The 23303-nt window shown below is 42.4% G+C and overlaps 1 protein-coding gene across 3 annotated transcripts in view; it reads left to right on the top strand.

Annotated features, from left to right (window-relative positions):
- The window catches only part of CD70 (CD70 molecule), a 61718-nt gene that overhangs the window by 21704 nt on the left and 16711 nt on the right, over window positions 1-23303 (top strand). For 2 of the 3 annotated variants that reach the window (XR_009181929.1, XM_058281981.1), the window contains exons 2-4: window positions 1130-1374; window positions 11100-11294; window positions 18048-18266. The gene's annotated coding sequence lies outside the window, so the exon portion shown is untranslated. The remainder of the gene's footprint in view (window positions 1-1129; window positions 1375-11099; window positions 11295-18047; window positions 18267-23303) is intronic. The other variant, XR_009181930.1, reaches the window with a different exon arrangement.

Genomic DNA, 23303 nt, shown 5'->3' with positions numbered 1-23303 from the left:
CAATGCCTGGGCCAACTATATTATGGAATGCTTCAATCTATACCTTGAAAGCAGCAGTCAGGAAGGCCCATTTAAACAAAGTTCATTTATCCCACTTGTGCAGCACCTAAATGTTCACATCAGATTGTTGCAATACCTCCAATAATTGGAGAAATGTTTACAGTAAATAATAGTAATCATAGATATAGCATGTGCATTTTACCCAACTCTACAAGGTCTGGACCCCAACTTGGTTCACTGCAACAAATCAATGTAACTTGACTGCCCGGGTATCCCCCCGAACTGTTAAAAGCAGAAGTGCAAATGTCTATACTATAACTGCCAGCTCGACAAATTACCATCTTACATTGCATCTCTAATTGGGGTCTCAAATTCTTAAAAAACAACCATATACTCATGCTTTCATAGGAAATTTCGAACAAAATCCAAAAAGCTTTTGTAAAGGCAGTCCCCAAGGTATGTACAACATCCTCATTAACACCACAAACTACTGAAGTTGCAGGCGACTGAACTCTTCCTATGTAAATCACCCTAAAATGTATTACAATGAAGCTAAATCCATATTCTTTTTTGGAACTCCTAGTGAAAAGCAACCCCATCATCCAAATATAGACCTATTGCTTAGTGTAATATGGCCTGTGCATAAATTCAAACTCATTCTATATCCAAGTATGCCTAGTTCCCAGAAAACCAATTGAGAGGTGTGAGCTCTATAGGCCTTGGATATTCAGGGAGGATATAAACTATATGTGTTAATTCAAGCTTACCTGGAATGTGGGGAGTATGTGTTAATTCAAGTTCACCTGGAAGATACATGTTAGTTCAAACTTACCTGGAATGTGGGAGATATTTGTTAATGCAAGACCTATCTGGTACTCAGATAAAACACTTGAAACTCTAAGAAATGAACAAAAAAGTCCTTTTACATATAAGCACCATTTGACTCCTGGCTTCTACTTTATACTTCTACATCCTCTGTATAAAAGGGACCCAAAAATCCTATTCAGGTCTCAGTTTTTTATTAGGACAGGAGACCTCTGAGCCCAGCCAGCTGTTAATAAATCTTCCTTCTCAGCTTCTCGCATCCTGGCCTTCAATATTGTGTACACCTGTCTTCTCTCTGCTACAGCATCTCAGGGGCTTGTCCAGGATACACTGATAAAGCCAGAGGCAGCAACAGTTGAGTGCCCCTCCATGAAGTCTCAGAGAAGGCTGGAAGCGCCCAGGTGAACCCCAGCCCTGGGCACCCCTGCACTCCCCTTAGTCCAGAAAGACGTTGCGGACTCTGCCCGAACCCTCCTGGAGAAACCAGAGGCACCAGAGAGTTCAAAAGAGACCCTGAGAATGAAGTAAGGAGCTCCTCATGCCAGACAGGTAAGACCTCCTGGGAGCATAGTACAGGAAAAGTCTAATTCTGAAAATCAAGGAGGGGAGTCTGATCAATTCCCAAAGAAGACCCCAGTTCTCCTGAGGAAAAGGGAGGAAGCTGTCTTCTCTAGGTCCGAGAAAGGAAAAGAAGGAGGGTGGTTGTGTGCATGTGACTGTGGAGACTGAGTGAGAGGCAGAGACACATTTCTGTGGGGTGAATGAGGAGTTCCGATCCATGGTTCCGTGGCAACCTCATCTGGTCAAGGGCGGTCTGGAGGGGCTCCTGCAAAGGGACCCTCTTCTGAGCTGGGGCCTTGTACCAACCCACTAAGGCTAAGAGGTGCCATAAACCCATGCGAGTGATGTGGCCAGAAATGGATGAAGCAAAAGGCTGAGTGAGTGTTGTGCAGCACCGACACAGGGTGGAAACACAGGAAACACACAAAGTAGGACTGCATTTGGTTATATGCTGAAAAACTTTCCCTGAGCATTCCATGGAGATGTATATGGCATAAAGTTCCAGCCAGGAAAGCTTAGAATGCTTTGTGAATTAGAATGGCCGACTTTCCGTGTGGGCTCTGACCCCCAGAGCATCTGTAAAGTCCATGACATAGTAACTGGAAAACCAGGGCACCCTGATCAGTTCCCCTACATCGATGTCTGGCAGGATGCTGTGAGTCAAGGTCCACCCTGGTTAGGAGAGCGTATGGCTAAAGAAGCCAGGATTTGCCTGATACAGAAGCCCAGAAGTGCTGTCTCAGGAACCAGGCCAAACAAGTGCCATGCAAAGTTTCCAGAAAAAGTGAGCCCCAAATCCACTGCTCACTCACCCATTCTAGAAGGGCCAAGCAAAAGTGACCTCCTGCCAGCCTACACGATTGCTCCTACCATGCCAGTGCTGAGGAGTGGGGATGAGCCAATTTCCCTGAGCAGAGCTCCCCCATCACCATCCCCCCCTAGGAATTGCATCCACACCATCCGCGCAGCTGCCTTTGTGTCACCATCTGCACTGGGAAGTACATCCCGGCCATCCCCACAGCTGTTTGCCCCTGGCAGCGTAGTGCCGACCATCAGTCAGGAAGGAGTCCCTGAAAGATGACAACTCAGACCACAGGGACCCCCAAGGACAGGTGGAGAAGGGAGGAGCGCCGCCCTACAGTTACCTCCCTGAGAAACCTGGGCTCCAATTTATTATGATGCAGATGGTCAGATTCAAGGAGGAAACCGAACATTCGTATACCAGCCCTTCACTACCACCGACCTCTTTATCTGGAAAAGTCACACTCCACCATATTTGGAGAAGATTCAAGCCATGATGGATCTCTTCCAGTTCATCATGCAGACCCCCCAACCCAGCTGGGCTGATTGTAAACAACTCATCATGACCTTACTCAACTTCGAGGAGAGAACATGAGTTGCATAAGGGGCTCTAACCTGGCTCAAAGAGAGCCCACCCGAGGGGACCCTGGACAGTGACCAATATGCCCACACACAGTTCCCAGAAGAGGACCCCCCAATGGGATCCCAGTGACACGATCAGGCTCAACCGACTAGAAACTTTCCATAGGGCCTTAGTCGAAGGGTTCAGAGCTGGGAGCTGAAAAGCAGTAAACATGGCAAAAACCACCCAAGTCCTACAGACTTTTGATGAAAGTCTGGCTCATTCTATGAGAGATTGTGTGAGGCATTTCATATAAACATGCCCTTTAACCCAGATGCTCCCAAAAGCCAAACAATTGTCAATGCAGCATTCATTGCCCAAGCACAGGCTGACATCCAAAGAAACCTACAGAAATTAGATGGGTTTGCTGATATGATTATTTTCCAGCTCGTGGAGGTAGCCACCAAGATTTATGTCAACCATGATGTGGAAACCAGGAGAGAAGACAACCAGAAAATGAAAAAGAAAGCAGACCTTCTCACAGCAGCAGTAGTCAAAAGAAGCAATCCTGTGTCTAGGAAAATAAACTGGGAAGCCCCTGCCCCGAGGAGGGGGGCCCACCCCTAGGGCAAAATCAGTGCATGTACTGCAAGAAGGAGGGGCACAGGAAGCAGGAGTGCCCCAACGGGCCACCCAACCGCATGGCCCCCAAGAAAGGAGCCAAAGCACCAGCCAGGAGAGCAAGCGAAGCATCACAAACTAAACCCTGGGTTTGCAAAAATTCAGAAGGAAAACCTGCAAATCAGCTCATCGGACTTGTGGGAACGAGGACTCCGATGGAGATTATTAGGACAGACCAGGCTCCTATTCACTCTGCCCTGCGGAGCCTATGGCCAGAGTCCAAATTGGGGGCACACCATACATATGATGGTCGACACTGGGGCTCAACACTCTGTAATGACCAAGCCAGTCAGACCATTATTACAAAGACAAGCCACTATCATAGGGGCACCTGGTGAAAGCACCCAGCAGCCCTTCCTCCAAGCCAGAGCTCCTGTATCTTCCAGAATGTCCAGTCCCCCTCCTGGGTCAGCACCTGCTGTCTAAACTACAGGCTCAAATTACCTGTAATGCCACAGGGCAATCCACATTAACACTAGGCCCACCAAACCCTCCAAAAATAGTGCCCACCCTCCCTCTGCAGAAGGAAGGGAGACTGTTCTGCCTCGGCGAAGCTGGCCAATCCATGGGTGCACAGTTCCCCTTCAAAGATGGACCCGAAGTATGGGCAGAGGGCAATGCAACGGGGATGGCACATGATGTTCCTCCAATTATTGTTGAAATAAAGCCCACAACCAGCCCAGTGAGCGTAAAGCAATATCCAGTTCCACGTGAAGTGCAAGAAAAAATCCAGCTACATATTCAGAGATTGCTGAATGAAGGCAAACTACAACTGTGCCAGTCTCCATGGAATACCCCACTCTTCCCAGTTAAAAAGACTGATGAGGATTACTGCCCAGTCCAGGACTTGTGAGCAGTCAACTAAGCGATACTGACCCTACGCCTGGCGGTCCCCAATCCTTACACTCTCCTCAGCTTGATACCCTCATTGGAAGTCTACTTTTCATTCCTGGATCTTAAAGACGCCTTCTTTTGCATTCGGATAGTACCCCGGAGTCAACTGATTTTCGCTTTATGTTGGACAATCCAAGCTCCAGTGAAAAGCGACAGCTAACCTGGACATGGCTCCCTCAGGGATTCAAAAATGCACCCACTATTTTTGGACAAGCCCTGGCCAGTGATCTCAAATCCTTTAAACCAGAAAGCCATGATTGTTTTCTCCTCCAATATGTAGATGACCTCATCCTTGGAAGTCCCACCTACCAAGACTGTGCTAGCAAATCCCATGCTCTCTTAAAACATCTGCAACAAAAGGGGTATTGGGTGTCCAAGAAAAAAGCCCAAATCTGCCTACCTCAGGTCAAATATCTAGGTTATAAAATAGCACAGGGGCTCTGTGAATTGGGACTTGAAAGAAAGAAAGCAATCTGTAGCCTCCCTGAACCCAGCACTAGCCAAAAGTTGTGATAATTCCTCAGAGTGGCTGGATTTTGCTGCATTTGGATCCCCAATTTTGGGGTCCTCACACGCCCTTTTTATGAAGGGAGATCATGATCCCCTGCTCTGGGAAAGCCCACAGAAAGATGCTTTCACTGCTCTCAAGCAGGCTCTGATGGAAGCACCGAGCCTTGGGCTTCCAGATCTCAGTAAATCATTCTATCTATATGTTCATAATTGCCAAGGCATTGCAGTAAGAGTACTCACTCAATACCTGGGTTCCTGGCAAAGACCTGTGGCCTATCTATCTAAACTGGACACTGTATCCCAGAGATGGCCCTCATGCCTGCAAGCTGTAGCAGCTGCAGCAATGCTATCACTAGAAGCCATAAACTTAACTCTTGGGCAACCTGTAATTGCTTGGGTTCTGCATGCAGTAATCACAATCTTAGAAGCCAAAGGAACAGACTGGCTTACTAACAGACTCCTGGTTGAATATCAAACCCTATTATGTGAAAATCCATCCTTCTGACTGGAACTCATAAAAAACCCTGAATCCTGCAAACCTGCTACCCATTGAGCTGGGGGTTCCAACCCATAATTGCCTGGAAACATTGTAAGAAGTGTATTCCAGCTGGCCAGACCTCCAAGGCCAGCCACTACAACATCCTGAGTTCTTCAGGAACGGGAGTAACTTTGTTCAGGGCAGTGACTGGCGAGCAAGATACGCAGTAGCAACCTCTGAAACCACAGTGGAGGCCCACTGCCTCCCAGATAACACATCAGCACAAAAAGCTGAACTCATTGCTCAGGAAAGGCAGAGCGAATGAACCGCAATAAAAACTTATATTGCCAAGATCTGCCAAGAAACTGGGCTAACATGGGTCTGAGTACCCCAGAGGGTCCTCCAAGTTTGAGTCAGCCCAAGCTGAAAGCTAAGCCTAACCCCTTATGAAATCCTTTTTGGGAGTCTTCCCCTCCCCCCCCCCTTTTATCTGAAATATAGAAGGAGATCTCAGAGGAAGAGGAAACTTATCAATAGCTCAGCAAATGATCAGCTTAGGAAAAGCCCTACAGAACCTACATCACTGGGTCCAAGAAAGGGACCCCATTAGCTTAAGCAGCTCCATACACCTGTGCAAGCCAGGAGATGCAGTCTGGGTCAAAGACTGGAAATCAGGTCCACTAACCCCTTGATGGCGAGGACCCTATCTTGTCATTTCATCCACTCCCAGTGCAGTTAAAATAGCTGAAATCACCCTGTGGATACACCATACCTGGGTCAAGCGAGCTGCCCCAGAGTCCTGGACCTGTATTCCAGATACCCACAACTCAACCGAATTCATCTTGTGAAAGAAGAAAACACCAAGCCCTGCTCCAGTCACACCCTGGAAGCTGAGTGGTCCATGTGTGGCCAAAGATTGAGGACGGAACACTGAGCCCTGCTTCAGTCACACCCCAGAAGCTGATTGGTCTATGCATAGACAAAGAATAGGAATTTGGTTTAATCCCCTTTGGTAATTTTCCCTGCTCCTAGCCCTAACCCTCCCCTGGTCCCAGGTCGGCACCACAAAGTGTAAGCAATGTATCCAAGAAGTATGAACGGGGGCCCATGCCAATATCACTTCAATATATCATAGCCATTACACCTGCAAGGGCCATATAACCACCTGCCAGTTTCAGGGAATCTCCTATAGTGTCTGTAATGTATCTGGCCAAATAACCTGCTATGACCCCAAGCCCCCAACAGTTTCCTGTAAATGGGAAATAAGAGCATTTAATAAAAATGGGAGCTACTTAACTCCACCCCAGTGAATAGCTGGAACCAATGAGTGTCCCTCCTATTTGACACATGTGAAGTTATAGACTCTGGGATACCATTAAATAACAAATGTGGAGGGCTCAGCTGGGAGCAGAAATATACTCATAAAAATAAGTATATGTGTGCTACAGAAATGAAAAGTGCAGCCTGAGGAGGAGGTTTCTGGTGCAAATACATAGGTGCATACTACTGCCACTACTGGTCCTGTGTCACCTGGGCCACCTGGAATATAGACATGACTAAACAAACAGTCGTCCTCACCAAAGGAATGGCTCTGACTAACTGCCCACATGGTCAATGTAACCCCTTAAACCTCACCATCCTTAAACCTGAATCCTGGCAAACTCAGGGAGTCCAAATGAGCCTCCACCTTGATGGTAGAAGAATAGACCCAGGAGCCTACATCTGGGTTAGGTATCAGGAACACCCATTCACAAATAAAGCCCACTCTGTGTTCCACTCCTTCTGTGGAGAAATGGAAAAGCCCTTTTCCAGTCTGCAAGCAGCAAAAAACCTCTTTATAAACCTAGCTGAAATAGTAGGGGCAGCCTTAAATGTCTCCTCATGGTATGTATATGGAGGTACTAATATGGGAGACCAATGACCCTGGGAAACTAGAGAATACAATCACAGCCAACCATATAATGAAACTGACCTTCTGGTCATCTCTCAAGATAGTACGTGGCCCTTGCAAATTTCTGTCATAGGAAAATATTGTGCTTCAAGGACCTGCCTAAACTCCTCTATATCCGCTGGAAACCTAACATGTACAAGGGGAAAATTCCAAAATTACCCCACCAATACAACAGAGCCTTGGGAAACATGGAATGAATCTAACCTCATGCTCATAAACTGTACTTTCCCCAAATTAATTGCAACGTGGAACTCCACCACAAAGGGCCCCTTTTCTGCCCCAGACTGTCTGTACTGGATTTGTGGAAAAGTCACATTCTGAGAACTTCCCCAAAACTGGTGTGGTACTTGCATGCTCGATACAATAAAACTCTTCTTCTTCCTCATTCCCTTAGTAGAAGGGAAAGAGCTAAGCCAACCAGTATATCAAAACATAAGAGAAAAAAGGGCTGTCATTACCTGGGGAGGTGGAGAATGACCCCCTGAGCATATAATTCAGTACTATGTATGGGCCAGTGACTTGGGTGGAGGATGACATGTGGAGTTATCAAACCCCTATCTATATGCTAAACTGAATCATTTGCTTGCAAGCCATGGTAGAAATAACTAATGAAACCACTCATGCTCTAAACTTACTAGCCCAACAGCAAACTAAATTCAGAAATACTATCTATCAAAACCATCTTGCCCTAGACTATCTCCTGGCAGCTGAAGGGGGAGTTTGCAGAAAATTCAGTCTCTAATTGTTGCCTTGAACTAGACAGCACTGGAATGGTTATTGATGAAAGTACGAGCAAAATGGTAAAAATTGCTCATGTTCCAATGCAGACCTAGACTGGCTGGGATTTAAGTAATCCCTTTGGAAGCTGGCAGTCAATAGCAGACAATTTCAAGCATCTAGTGGGAATAATTGGCTTCCTCATAGGAGAATGCACCATAATTCCTTGCCTCCTTCCTTTCATCATAAACAGGATATGCACCCTAATAAATGGTATAGTAAAAACACAGAGGCGGCGGACTTGGCCCAGTGGTCAGGGTGTCCGTCTACCACATGAGAGGTCCGCGGTTCAAACCCCAGGCCTCCTTGACCCGTGTGGAGCTGGCCCATGTGCAGTGCTGATGCATGCAAGGAGTGCTGTGCTACACAGGGGGGGCCCCCACATAGGGGAGCCCCACGTGCAAGGAGTGCACCCCATAGGGAGAGAGCCGCCCAGCGTGAAAGAAAGTGCAGCCAGCCCATGAATGGTGCCATACACATGGAGAGCTGATGAAACAAGATGACGCAACAAAAAGAAACAGATTCCTGTGCCGCTGACAACAACAGAAGCAGACAAAAGATGATGCAGCAAATAGACACAGAGAACAGATAATGGAGGGGGGGATAATGAGGAGGGGAGAAATAAATAAATAAATATTAAAAAAAAAAACACAGACAGTTGCCCATCTCATGGCTCTATATACATACCAGTCAGTCCAGAGAGACTCTGACCTAGTGATACTGAAGCTTAATAACCTTAAGCATGCATCAAAGGGGGGAAGTAATATGGCCTGTGCATAAATTCAAACTTATTCTATATCCAAGTATGCCTAGTTCCTGGAAAGCCAATTGAGAGGTATAAGCTCTATAGGCTTTGGATATTCAGGGAGGATATAAACTAAATGTGTTAACTGAAGTTCATCTGGAATGTAGGAGGGTATGTGTTAATTCAAGCTTACCTGGAATGTGGGGGATATGTATTATTGCAAGACCTATCTAGTACTCAGGTAAAACACTTGAAACTCTAAGAAACTAACAAAAAAGGTCCTTTTACATATAAGTGCCATTAGACTCCCCACTCCTACATCCTCTGTACAAAAGGGACCCAAAAATCCTATTCAGAGCTTGTTTTTTTTATTAGGGCAGGAGTCTGCTGAGCCCAGCCAGCTGTTAATAAATCTTCCTTCTCAACTTCTCACATTCTGGCCTTCAATACAGCATACACCCGACTTCTCTCTGCTACAACAAGTGCTGCCCTAACCCAAGGAGAAGTTTCCCTTTTTAAAGATTTATTTATTTATTTTTATTTATTTCTCTCCCCTTCCCCATGCTCCCCCCCTCCCCAGTTGTCTGCTCTCTCTGTCCATTTGCTGTGTGTTCCTCTGCATCCACTTGGATTCTTGTCAGTGGCACCCAGAATCTGTGTCTCATTTTTGTTGCGTCATCTAGCTGTCAGCTCTCCATGTGTGTGGTACATTCCTGGGCAGGCTGTACTTTTTTTGCACTGGGTGGCTCTCCTTACAGGGCACACTCCTTGCACGTGGGGCTCCCTTACATGGGGGACACCCCCACATGGCACGGCACTCCTTGTGTGCATCAACACTGCGTGTGGGCCAGCTCATCACACAGGTCAGGAGGCCCTGGGTTTGAGCCTTGGACCTCCCATGTAGTAGGCAGGAGCCCTATCCATTGGGCCAAATCCTCTTCCCAAATTTCCCTTTTAATATCACACTCTTGGCAGTCAAGCAAGTAAGAATGGAAACAAGTTGTAAGAAATATAGCCTTTGGGAAGCAGACTTGGCCCAGCGGTTAGGGTGTCCGTCTACCACATGGGAGGTCCGCGGTTCAAACCCTGGGCCTCCTTGACCCATGTGGAGCTGGCCCATGTGCAGTGCTTATGCACACAAGGAGTGCCGTGCCACACGGGGTTGTCCCCCAAGTAGGGGAGCCCCACGTGCAAGGAGTGCGCCCAACGTGAAAGAAAGTGCAGCCTGCCCAGGAATGGTGCTGCACACACGGAGAGCTGACATAACAAGATGATGCAGCAAAAAGAAACACAGATTCCCGTGCCACTGACAACAATAGAAGCGGACAAAGAAGACGCAGCAAATGGACACAGAGAACAGACAACCAGGGTGGGGGGGAAGGGGAGAGAAATAAATAAATAAATAAATCTTAAAAAAAAAATGAAATGTAGCTTTTGCTGCTAGCTTAAATTCCAAATTAGAAATATATTTTCTTTGTGGAAACTGTTTATCTATCCCTTCTGCTGTATTAGAAAGGACTTTGTATTTCTTGGATATGTTTTCCCTGCGGTATTTGCAATGAATTACAGCACCACCTTACCCTTCCCTGTAGCAACACAATTTAGCCCCAGAACAAAGAGAGCAATCCCATTAATCCCCTTGTTTACCTCCTTAGGAATAGCAGCATCCACTGAACTGCAGCTGCATCTTTGTACCTAGCTACTGATCTCTCCAAAGAAGTGGGAGCAAACAGCTCAGAAAGCAGACACTATCTTAGCAGTGCAAAGGCAAATAAACTCCTTAACTGCAGTAGTGCTGCAAAACCACTGAGCACTTGATTTGGTAACAGCTGCACAAGGAGGAACATGTTTACTCCTCACAGAAGAGTGCTGTTATTATGTAAATGAATCACGTAAAGTCCTTGAGAGTCCTGAGGAACTAAAGAGCAAAGCCAGTGACCTCATGGCCGGGGAAAGTAATGTTTCTTTTTTGAACCCCTGTAACCTTACCAAATGGCTGCTCCCCTACGTAAAACCATTAATTATTATCTTAATTCTTTTAGCCTTTGTACATTTACATATATCATGCGTGCAACACTTTATTCAGAAGCAATGGCATATTTTAACAGACCGACTTTTCCTCCTTAGACCACCTTCTTATAATAGTTTCCTAAGAGCTCAATGCCCATAGTGTCAGCAGGAAGTAGTTACAGAAGATCGGAGCTTCGTCCCTTTCCCCTGTGATAAGAATATTGCCAAAAACTAGAAGGAGGGAATTGATGGATGCAGGATGACTGAATAGCAGAAAGTAACTTGTTTCTCTCCCTGTTACTAGCATACAAAGAAATGAATTGATTGTCCTGAAAGCACAGTTTCTACGGAAATCCCTCTAACACGCCTCACTGGCCTAGAACCTAAATCATCTTCTCTTCCTGACCTACTTGAAATAACAACAGAAGACCGACGGGTCCTGAGTTCGGAGAGGCCCTGCATCTCCATCAGTGAGTCTGAACCGAGGATTAGCATCCAGGTTGGAGGAAAGGGATCTCCTGTTTAATTGACACAGGGGTGGGCTGTGGGGATTGACGGTATTCCTTCTTCTCCCTTAATTACATGCCCCCTTCCTTGCACTATGGAAAATCTCACATTCTCACACCAATTCCTAGTTATGCCTTCATACGCCTCCCCACTCCTAGATGAGACATTCTATCCAAACTGCATTCCTCTATTTCCTTTTCACTACCCTCCCCCGCAAGCTAGCTTCCTTCTCCTTTTGTCCCCAGCCCAGCCTTAACTCCTACTTCCCCTCCTGCTGACATCCCTCCTATCTTACAACAGGAAGTAAATCCCCAAGTCTGGAACACCGATTCTCCTTCAATGGCCTCACACCTCTCCCCTGTAAAAGTCACCCTAAAAAGGAGAAGGAAGAAGAGATGTGATATGGGGGCATTTTTGGGACTTGGAGTTGTCCTAAATGATATTGCAGGGACACCTGCTGGACATTACATATCCTGCCATAACCCACGGAATGTTCTGGGGGAGAGGGTAAACTACAATGTAAACTATAACCCATGCATTGTAGCAGTGCTCCAAAATGTATTCACCAAATGCAATGAATATGCCACGATGATGAAAGAGGTTGTTGATGTGGGTGTGTGAGGGGGTGGGGTATGTGGAAAAAAAAGAAAAAAGGGGGAAAACTATCATAGGGAAAAAAAGAAAAATATGTTAATTAGAGAATGTATTAGACAAAAAAAAAAAATGTAAATGGGGCCTTCCTGTTACGAGAAAAACAATCAATGACCACCTCAGAATGCAAAACCCCACCAGCTGAGCAGCATGAGAAGGAAACCCCCTCTGCTCCCTGACAGCAGGAAGCAGCCAGAATGAGTCAATACCCTTTCTCCACCCTTCACGTGTGAACCTGTCTGTCCACTCTCAGACCTACTTTATTTTTTTATTATTATAATCAATACCCAGGAATGACAGGACTAGGTCCTATCCCTAGCCCCCATAACAGCCACAACTTGCAGAAGCTGCAAGTTAATTATTAGCCTGCCCCATTGTGGAAATTGACTAGTCATTTACTCAGAAGGAGCCAAGCCCTATGACATAGAAAAGCCCCCCATCCTGAGGCTATGTGTCCAGGTACAGTCCATTTCCTCACATGACTAGACAAAGAAGCCATATGACCTCACCAACCCCTCCTGCACCCTAGAATTCACTGCCCCTAGCCCACCACCCCCTAGCCTTGGGTCTTACCTAAGTCCAAACCTACTCCCTCTAATTAAGCATGTTCCTGCCTGTAGATGTATGGTATAAATTCATACCTGCCTCTACTAGGAGCTGGCTGAAGTTTCTCTTCAGACCTTGTCATGCTGGTGTGTGTGGGAGGGCTGAAGTTTATTCTTCAGACCCCTGCTTCCCAATAAATCCTTGCCTGCAATCGCTGGTCTCCGTGTCCCAATTGTCTCACCCTGATATCTAACATGTATAGTAAAAGTTGTGAACTTACAAAGCAAACATGCATAACATCATACAGGGGTCCCATAATATTACCCCACCACCAACACCTAGTGATGTTGTGAAACATTTGTTATAAATTATGGAGAAATATCATCAGGGGAGCCAATGTGGTTCAAACTGCTGCCTGCCTACTTCCCACATGGGAGTTCCTGGGTTCGGTTCCTAGTGCCTACACAGCAACTCGGGGAAGCTGATGTGGCTCAGTGGTTGAGTGCTGGCTTCCCACATTCGTGGTCCAGTCCCTAGTACCTAAATATATATATTTTTACTAACTATAGTCCACATCTTACATTAGGTGTATTTCCCCCCAACCCACCCTATTATTATTTTTTAAAATATATTTTTATTACAGAAGTTGTGAACTTAAAAAACAATCATGCATGTGTATAGAATTCTCATACAACACCCCTTCACCAACACACCACACTGTGGTGGAACATTTGCTCCAGATTATGAGATAATATCATCAGACTAATACCACCAACCATGGTCCACAGTATACGTTTGGCACACTTTTTCCATACTCCCCCAATATCAACACAGTACGTCATTGGCATTGATGTAAGAATATTGATAACCACAGTCCGTAGATCACTCCACTTGTATTTTCCCATGCTTCTCCACATTCCACCACCCTGCAATAGTGATGTAAATCTGCTTTAGCTCACAAAGGACACTCATGTATCTGTACCATCAACCACAATTCTTATCCACCTCTGGGTTCACTGTGTTATTCAGTCCCTGGATTGTTCTCTAGCTTTCTTTCAGTGGACATTTACATCCTTAGACTACCCTTTTCAGCCATGATCCCATTTACAGTGCTACTATAAATCCCATTATTTATAGTGCTACTCACTATATAATGCGTTACCATCAATTATATCAATTTCCACAATTTTACAGCCAAGTTAATTAAAACTTCCACATCCATTAAGCATTAGTTGTCTTTGTCAGCCTTCTCTTATCTCCTAATAACCTATACTCTAGGTTTTGACACAATTATTCTTCATATTTAGTTCATATCATTTAGACCATGCAATATTTGTTCTTTTGTGTCTGGCTTACTTCACATAACATAATGTCTTCAAGATTCATCCTGCTATCATGTGTCCCAGTTTCATCTCTTCTTACTACAGTACAGTATTCCACAGTAATCCACATTTTGTTTATCCACTCATTGGTTGATGGACACTTGGGTCGTTTCCACCTTTTGGCAAATGTGAATAATGCTGCTATGAACATCAGTGTGAAGATGTCTGTGCATGCCACAATTTTCGGTTCTCCTGGATATATTCCTAGTAGAGGAATTGCTGGATCATATAGCAGTTCTATATTTAGGTTCCTGAGGAATCGCCAAGCTGTCTTCCATAGAGGCTGCACCATTTTACAATTCCACCAACAGTGATGGAGTGTTCCTATTTCTCCACATCCTCTCCAGCACTTATTGTTTTCTGTTTTGTTTTTTTTTAAATAAAGGTCATTCTATGCTGTGTGAGATGATATCTCATTGTTTTAATTTGCATTTCCCTAATACCTAGTGATATGGAACATTATTTCATGTGCTTTTTGGCCATTTATACTTCCTCTTTGTAGAAATGTGTATTTAAATCTTTTGCCCATTTTTAAATTGGATTGCTTGCTCTTTTATTGTTGAATGGTATGATCTCTTTATATAGGATGAAAATTAAAACCTTATCAGATATGTGGTTTCCAAATATTTTCTCCCATTGAACCCCCAGCCATTTAAAAAATTTTAATTTTCATTTTTTCATTAAATTGTATTTTTTATAAGGAATTTAGATCACAAAAAATGTTACGTTAAAAAATATAATACGTTCCCACATACCCCACACCCCACACCCCGACTCCTCCCATATCAACAACCTCTTTCATCATTGTGGCACATTCACTGCATTTGGTGAATGTATTTTAGAGCATGCCGCACCGCATGGATAATAGTTTACATTGTAGTTTACACACTCCCCCAGTCCATTCAGTGGGTTATGGCAGGATATATAATGTCCAGCATCTGTCTCTGCGATATAATTTAGGACAACCCCAGGTCCCCAAAATGTCTCTACATCACATCTCTTTTTCCCTCCCCCTGCCCTCAGCAAATACCATGGCCACTTTCTCCAGATCAATGCTACAGTTTCTTCCATTACTAGTCACAATAGTTCTATAGTAGAATGCCAGTAAGTTCACTCTAATCCATATTTTATCCCTCCATCCTGTGGGCCCTGGGTTGGTGATGTCCACTCTACCTCCTTGTCAAGATGGGGCTTAGATTCCACATCGCTGATGGATGCGATTCTCCTCCTTGGAGTTGTAGGCACTCTCAGTTCCCAGGTGTGGTGGTTGACCATCATCACCTCCCTGTTAGCCAACCTGTGCAAGTCCAACAAACTGGAGAGTAGAAGCTGCAACTCTGCTGAGGCTCAGGGCACAGCTGGCACATGGCCAGTTCAGAGATTGAAGTCTCCTGGGTAATCACCAACTCCAGCGCCAGCCACAGATTCAGTAAAAGTGACAGAAGAGGCATGTGTAGAAAGGTCGCATCTGGGTCCAACTCCATCACACTCAGGAACACAAATTCCAAAGGAGAGCCCCCTGACAAGGCACTGAACTCCAGAGCCACGCAGTCATTTTTAATTTACAGTTTGTGTTTGATGCAAATCAATCCCATAATATGAATTACTATGACTCAAAGCATAAATACACAAATACAATATACAATTCAAAACAGAAGAATAATATTCAGATATGAAGCAAAAGGTAGTTTTCATTCACACACAGTAGTTTCTAAAGATAGAAAATAATGACTGGCTATCAAGAGTACTGTAGCCATATTAGGCACTGGAACATCTAAGAGTCAGTGTGTAACCATGCAAACAAAAATACTTCATGGGTGTTTTTTTTTAAAAGCTTTTCTGTGCATTGAGGCAATTGTAAAAGATTTACTTCCAAGTATCAAGCCGACTTTAGACTGAGGACTAAGTTCCAATGATCTAAAAATATTAACTGATGGAGGAAGTGTTCCAAATGTGTACATTCTGATTCATAAAGATAAAAAAGTATGTACAAAAAGAGTATAAAACTTTTGCGAATTTGTTTATTTTTAAAGAAGCTTTAGGTTACATAAATGTCACATCAGAAATATAGGGGATTACCATATACCTCATCCCCACACTTTCCCTCATTAACAACATCTTTTGTTACTGTGGTACAAGTTATAATTGGAGAACACATTTTGAAGCAGTGCTACTAAGGGTCTATAGTTTACATTATGGTTCTCTCTCTGTCCTGCAAAATTTTATTGGTTTTGACAAAATGTATAATGGCCTGCATCCATCATTGCAATGTCATGCAGAACAATTCCAGAGTCCCCCAAATGCTCAATGTTACACATATTCTTCCCTCTACCACCTTTCAGAAACTTTGGTGACCACTGTATCTCTATCAGTGTTACAAGTTCTTCCATTACTAGAATACTAGTAAGTCTACTTTGGTCCATAGTTGCATTCCCCTGTTACGTTTGTTCATTCTTCAATCTTGAGGCTTTTGGGATATTGATGTCCACTCTGCTTCTGATTAAGAGGGGGCTTAGATCCCATGGGGCATATGGATGGAACTGTCTTGCTTGAAGTTACAGATATTCTGTTTTTTTTTTGGGGGGGGGGAATGGGCATTTTCCATTATCATCCTCTTGTTAGTTTTCGTGGGTGAATCCAATGAACTGGAGAGTAGGTGTTGGCTGCAATTCTGCTGAGATTCAGGGCTCAACCAGCACATGGACAGTTGGAAGATTTCAGTTTCTAGGGCATATATTTAATGGGTATAGTGCTAATTATAGGTTCAAATAAAAGAGGCAGAAGAACCATTTGTAGGAAAATTATAAATGAGTCTAACTCTAATACATTGGGGAGACAGATTAACCTATATTCCAAGGTAAGGACTGTTGATGGGGTGCCAATTTCTTGGCCACTACCTATAGTGTCCAGATGTCTCTAGAGCCCTTAGGAGAACCTCTGCATGAGGCACTATTTACTGTGGCAGTGAGATCCCCCTGAGATGTGCGTAAGCATAACCTCTGGAATGATGTCTTGACTAACTTTGAAATCTCTTAGACATAAAAATTTTGTATTTAATATTCCTCTTTATTGGTCTACATCTTTTTCCAAATGTATCACTACTTGGTGCTTTGTAAGAATCCTTCAGTGCCAGGGAGGCCCATCCCTGAGAGTCATGTCCTATGCCATGGGAAGGTAGTGAGTTTATAGTCTGAATTTAGCTCAGAGAGAGGCCACATTTGAGCAACAAGGAGCCTTTCAGGAGATAACTCTGAAGCAATATATATTACTAAGCTAAGTTTCAATTTCACAAGAACAAGGTTCATAAGTACAAGCATCAATACCAAGGGCTTGGCATATTGATCTGTCCTCCCTGCTAGGCACTGCCCATGTACTCTAAAGATTCTTACTACTCTGTTAGAGAATGTAGCAGGACTCCTCAGGATGGGAATTTAATATTCCATTGGTTATTGAGTGTGTCTCAACCCACCAAGACAACACCACATGACCACTTGAACATATTCACATTCCATAGAGACGTGTCCCAGGTTCACCCCTCCCCACTCATCCCCCCACCACTGAAAGCCTGCACCAGTGACCCTCCCCTGCCATATTTGCCAACAGAACATTCCCACCATTATAGTTTTAACCACCAACCTACAAATCCCCAGAGTGAAACCTATTCCTTCCTCTAGCCCTCCCTCAGTACCATGAATAGTCCAACACAAACCCCCACCCTGCTCACCTTCACACTGCAGCACTGTCAACCTCACTCACATCCCAGCACCACCTTCATCCCCCCTCCACTGCAAAACTACCCCCTTCCACCTTATCATAGGTTTTGCCCATATTGAGCACTGACTCAACACAATCCACTACCTTTCTGTCTCCTGATAACCTATCTTCCAGACTCTAGCTCTGTGAGTCTGATCAATTTGCTTAGTTCATATCAGTGAGGTCATCCAATATTTGTCCTTTAGTGACTGGCTTACTTCACTCAACATAAGGTCTTCAAGATTCATCCAAAATTGTCTCATGTGTCAATACTTCATTTCTTCTGAGGAGCAGGTGTAGCTCAGTGGTTGAGCATATGCTTAGCATATATGAGATCCCAGGTTTAATCCCTGGTACCATCTAAAAATATAAAAACAAAACAAAAGAAAAAAATACTTTATTCCTTTTTACAGATGGACATGGATTGCTTCCAACTTTTGGCAATAGTGAATAATGCTGCTATGAACATTGGTGTACGTATGTCTGTTTGTGTTCCTGCTTTCAATTCTTTTGGATATCTACCCATCAGTGGGATTTCTGGATATTATGGCAATTCTGTAGTTAGCTTCCTGAGAAACTGCCAAACTGCTCTCCACAATGGCTGCACCATTCTTTATTCCAACCAACAATGGGTGAGTATTCCCATTACTTCACATCTTTTCCAACACATGCAGTTCTCTTGTTTTTTTTAATAGCTGCCAGTCTAATAGATGGAAGATGATTTCTCATTGTAGATTTGATTTGCATTTCCATAATAATTAGTAATCTTGACCATCTTTTCATATGCTTTATTTTTCTTTCTGGTTGCATCATCTTTTTGGTGCATCGCTTTGCCACGTGGGTCATGATGCAGCACATCTCCGCACAGGTCAGGGACATCTATTTTCTTTTTTTACTGGGAGGTCCTGGGGATCAAGTCCAGGTCCTCCATATGGTAAATGGGAGTGCAAATCCTTGAGCCACAGCCACTTCCCTTTTCATATCTTTTTAGTCATTTGTATTTCCTCTTTGGAAAAGTGTTTCCTAAAATCTCTTGTCCATTTTTAAATGGGTTGTCATCTTAATTTTGAGATGTAGGATTTTAAAAATATGTGCTGGATAGTAAACCCTTATTAGATAAGTGGTTCCCAAATATTTTCTCCCATTGAGTAGGCTGTCTTTTCACTTTCTGGACAAACTCCTTCAAAGCGCAAAAGTTTTTATTTTTGAGGAGGTACCACTTATTTTTTCTTTCATTACTCATGCTTTGGATATAAAGTTTATAAAAAACATTTCCTACTATTAGATCTTGTAGATGTCTCTGTACACTATCTTCTAGGAGCTTATGGTCTGGGCTCTTATATTTAGGTCTTTGATCCATCCTAAGTTAATTTTTGTATAGGGTATGAGATGGTGATCCCTCTCATTCTTTTGGATATGGATATCCAGTTCTCCAAGCACCATTTGTTGAAGAGGCCATTCTGTCCCAGTTGAGTGGGTTTGGTGGCCTTGTTGAATATCAGCTGACTGTGTATGCAAAAATCTATATCAAAATTCTCAATTTGGATCTGTAGGTCAGTATGTCTATTATTGTGCCAATAACATGCAGTCTTGACCACTACAGCTTTGTAGTATGTTTTAAAATAAGGTAGTGTGGTTCCTCCAATTTCATTTTTCTTTTTCATATGTTTTTGCCCTACCAAATAAATTTCATAACTGACTTTTCCAACTCAGTAAAAAATACTGTTGTAATTTTTATTGGGATTACATTAAATCTGTAAATCAATTTGGGTAGGACACATCTTAATGATGTTTAGTCTTCCAATCCAAGAACATGAAATATTCTTTCATTTATTTATTCTTCTTTACTTTCCTTAAGCAACCTTGTGTAGTTTTCTGTGTACAGGTTCTTTACATCTTTAGTTAAGATTATTTTTAGATATTTGATTCTTTTAGTTGCTATTGTAAATGGAATTATTTTCTTGCTTTCTTCCTCAGATTGCTCAATATTAGTGTACAGAAATGCTACTGATTTTTCATGTTGATCTTATATCCTGCCCCTTTACTGAACTTGTTTATCAGGTCTACAAGCTTTGTTGTAGATTTTTGTTGGCTTTCTATGTATAGGATCACGTCATTTGCAAATAGTGAAAATTTTATATCTTCCTTTCCAGTTTGGATGTGTTTTATTTCTTTTTCTTGCCTAAGTGCTCAAGATAGTATTTCTAACACAATTTTAAATAAGAGTGGTGGCAGTGGGCTATTTTGTCTTATTCCAGAACTTAGAGGGAAAGCCTTTAGGATTTCACCATTGAGTATAATGTTAGCTGTGGGTTTTTCATAAATACATTTTATCATGTTGCAGAAGTTTCCTTCTCTTCCTATCTTTTGAATATTTTTTATCAAGAAAGAATGCCAGGGAAGTGGATGTGGCCAAGCGATTGGGCTCCTGTTGACCACAGAGGAGGTCCAGGGTTCAATTCCCAGGTGAATGCAAGCTGGCCCACACAGTGAGCTGGCCGGCATAGGAGTACTGGCCCATGCAGAAGTGCTGGCCTGCATGGCAAGCTGGCCCAAGCGAAGAGCTGGCCCACTTGGAATACTGGCCCCTGTGGAGAGCTGGCATGGCAAGAGGAGGCAACAAAAAGAGACACAAAGGAGAGACAACAAGAGATGCAGCAGACCATGGAGCTGAGGTGATGCGAATGACTGAGCACCTCTCTCCCACTCCAGAAGGTCCCAGGATCAGTTCCCAGTGACAAGCAGGCACAGAACACACAGTGAACGAACACAGAGAGCAGAGAGTGAGTGCAAAACAATGGGGTGGTGGTGGTAATAAATACATAAATCTTAAAAAAAAAAAGGCTGCTATATCTTGTCAAATGCTTTTTCTATGTCAATAGAGATGGTCATATGATTTTTTTCCCTTTCAGTCTATTAAAGGATGTATTTCATTGATTTTCTTATGTTGAATCATCCTTGCATACCAGGTATAAAATCCACTTGATCATGGTGTATAATTCATTTTATGTGTTGTTCAATATGATTTGTAAATATTTTGTTGAGGATTTTAACATCTAAGTTCATTACAGATATTGGTCTGTAGTTTTCTTTTTCTTCTGGCATCCTTACATGGCTTTGGTATTAGGGTGATGTTGGCATCATAGAATGAGTTAGACACTGCGCCTTTGACTTCTATTTTTGGAAGAGTTTAAACAGAATTGGTATTAGTTTTTTTCCCCCCAGAATGATTGATAGACTTCACCTGTAAAGCCATCTGGTCCTGTGTTTTTCTTGTTTGGGAGCTTTTTGATTACTAATTCAATAATATTACTTGTGATTGGTCTGTCAAGCTCATCAGTTTCTTCTTTGTCAATGGAGGTGGCTTGTGTGTTTCTAGAAATTTTTCCATTTCATCTAAGTTATGCATCTTGTTGACATACAATTTTCCGAAGTATCCTCATATGATACTCTTTATTTCTGTGGGATCAGTGGTAATATCACCTCTCTCATTTTTTATTTTATTTATTTGCATATTTCCTCTTCTTTGTTTAGCTAAGGGTTTGCCTATTTTGTTAATCATCTCAAAAAACTGGCTTTTGGTTTTGTTAAAATTTTCTACTATTTTCCTTTATTCTTAATTTCAGTTAATTCTTCTCTTTGTTATTTCCTTTCTTCTGCTTGCTTTGGTATTAGTTTGTTGTTCTTTTCCTAGTTCCTCCATGTATGCAGTTACATCTTTGATTTTAGCTCTGTTTTTTTTTTAATATAGGCATTTATGGTTATAAATTTCCCTCAGAACTGCTTTTGCTGCATCCCATACATTTTGATAAATGATGTTCTCATTTTCATTCATTTCAAGGTAGTTACTAATTTCATTTGCAATTTCCTCCTTGACCCATGGATTGTTTAAAAGTGTTTTTTAACTTCCATATTTTTGTGCCTATTATGGTTCTCTGACCCTTATTAATTTCCAACTTCATTCCATTGTGGTCAGAGAAATTACTCTTATAATTTCAATCTTTCTAAATTCATTGAGACTTGCTCTATGGCATAGCATGTGGTCTATCCTGGAAAATGATTCATGTGTGCTAGAGAAAAATGTATATCCTGCTGTATTTGGGTGAAATATTCTGTGTATCTTTATTAGATCAAGATCCTTTAATGAATTATTCAAGGTTTCTTTTTTTTTTATTAACCCTCTGTTGAGATGTTCTGTCTAATGGTGATAATGGTGTATTAAAGTCCCCCACTATAATTGTTTTACCATTTTTTGCCTCATGTATTTTGGGGCACCATGGTTAGGTGCATAAATATTTATGATTGTTTTTCCTTCTTGATAGATTATCCTTTTTATTTATATATAGTGTCCTTCTTTGTCTCTTGCAACAGTATTGCATTAAAGTCTATTTTGTCTGATATTATTATAGCTACTCCTGCACTTTTTTTGGTTATTGGATACATGCAAAATCATTTTCCAACCTTCCACTTGCAACCTTCTTGCATCCCTGGGTCTAAGTTGAGTTTCTTGTAGATAGGATATAGATGGGTCATATTTCCTTGTCCATTCTAATAAACTGTGTCTTTTGATTGGAGAGTTTATTCCATTAACATTCAATGTTATCACAGTCAAGGCAGTACTTACATTAGCCAATTTTTCTTTAGGTTTATATATGTCATATATTGTTTTTATTTCCTTTTTATTCTTTTAGTTATTTTTTCTAATAATTTTCCTTTTTACACTCTCCTCCAACCCTGTCTCCCCTGATTTTTTCCTTTCAACCTGCAGACTTCCCTTTAGTATTTCTTGAAGATCTCTTGTTGACAAACTCTCTTAATTTCTGTTTATCTGTGAATATTTTAAACTCTCCCTCATTTTTTAATGCCAGTGTTGCTGGATACAGAATTCTTGCCTGGAATTTTTTTCTTTTAGCACCTTAACTAAGTCATACCACTATTTTCTTATCTCTGTCATTTCAGATGAGAAATCAGGACATCATCTTATCAAACTTCCCATGTGTCATGGACCTCTTTTCTCTTGCTACTTTCAGAATTCTCTCTTTGTCTTGAGTGTTTGATAATTTGTATCTTGGGATAGGTCTGTTAGGATATATACTGTTTGGAGTGCACTGCACTTCCCAGACATGTACATCCATGTCCCTCAAAAGAGTTGGGAGATTTTCAGTCATTATTTCCTCCAACACTGCTTCTGCCCCCTTTCTCTTTTCTTCTCCCCTGGGAGGCCTATAATTCATATATTTGTGTGCTTCATGTTGTCATTTAATTCCCTGAGTGCCTGCTGAATTTTTTTCTATCTTTTTCATCTATGTGTTCTACTATCTGTGTGATTTCATCTATGTGTTCACTATTTCTTTCATCTGCCTGTTGAAGTCTGCTGTTATGTGCTTCCAGGGTACTTTTAATTTCTTGCTTGTGAATTTCATCACCATCAGATCTGTTATCATTTTATGTATGTTAACAATATCTTCCATATATTCCCCCAGGTCATCTTAATATCTTTTATCTCTTCCTTTACTTCATTAAGTTGATTCATGATATTTGTTTGGACATCCTTGATTAGTTGTTCCACACTCTGTGTCTCTTCCTGTTTTTACTTTGTTCATTAGACTCGGCCATGTCTTCCTGTTTCTTAGTATGGCTTGTAATTTTTTGCTGGTGTCTAGACATCT

This window comes from Dasypus novemcinctus, chromosome 19, assembly GCF_030445035.2.
Source record: "Dasypus novemcinctus isolate mDasNov1 chromosome 19, mDasNov1.1.hap2, whole genome shotgun sequence".
NCBI classification, from domain to species: domain Eukaryota; kingdom Metazoa; phylum Chordata; class Mammalia; order Cingulata; family Dasypodidae; genus Dasypus; species Dasypus novemcinctus.
The sequence above is the reverse complement of the archived record's forward strand: the minus strand, read 5'-3'. Positions and strand labels throughout refer to the sequence as shown.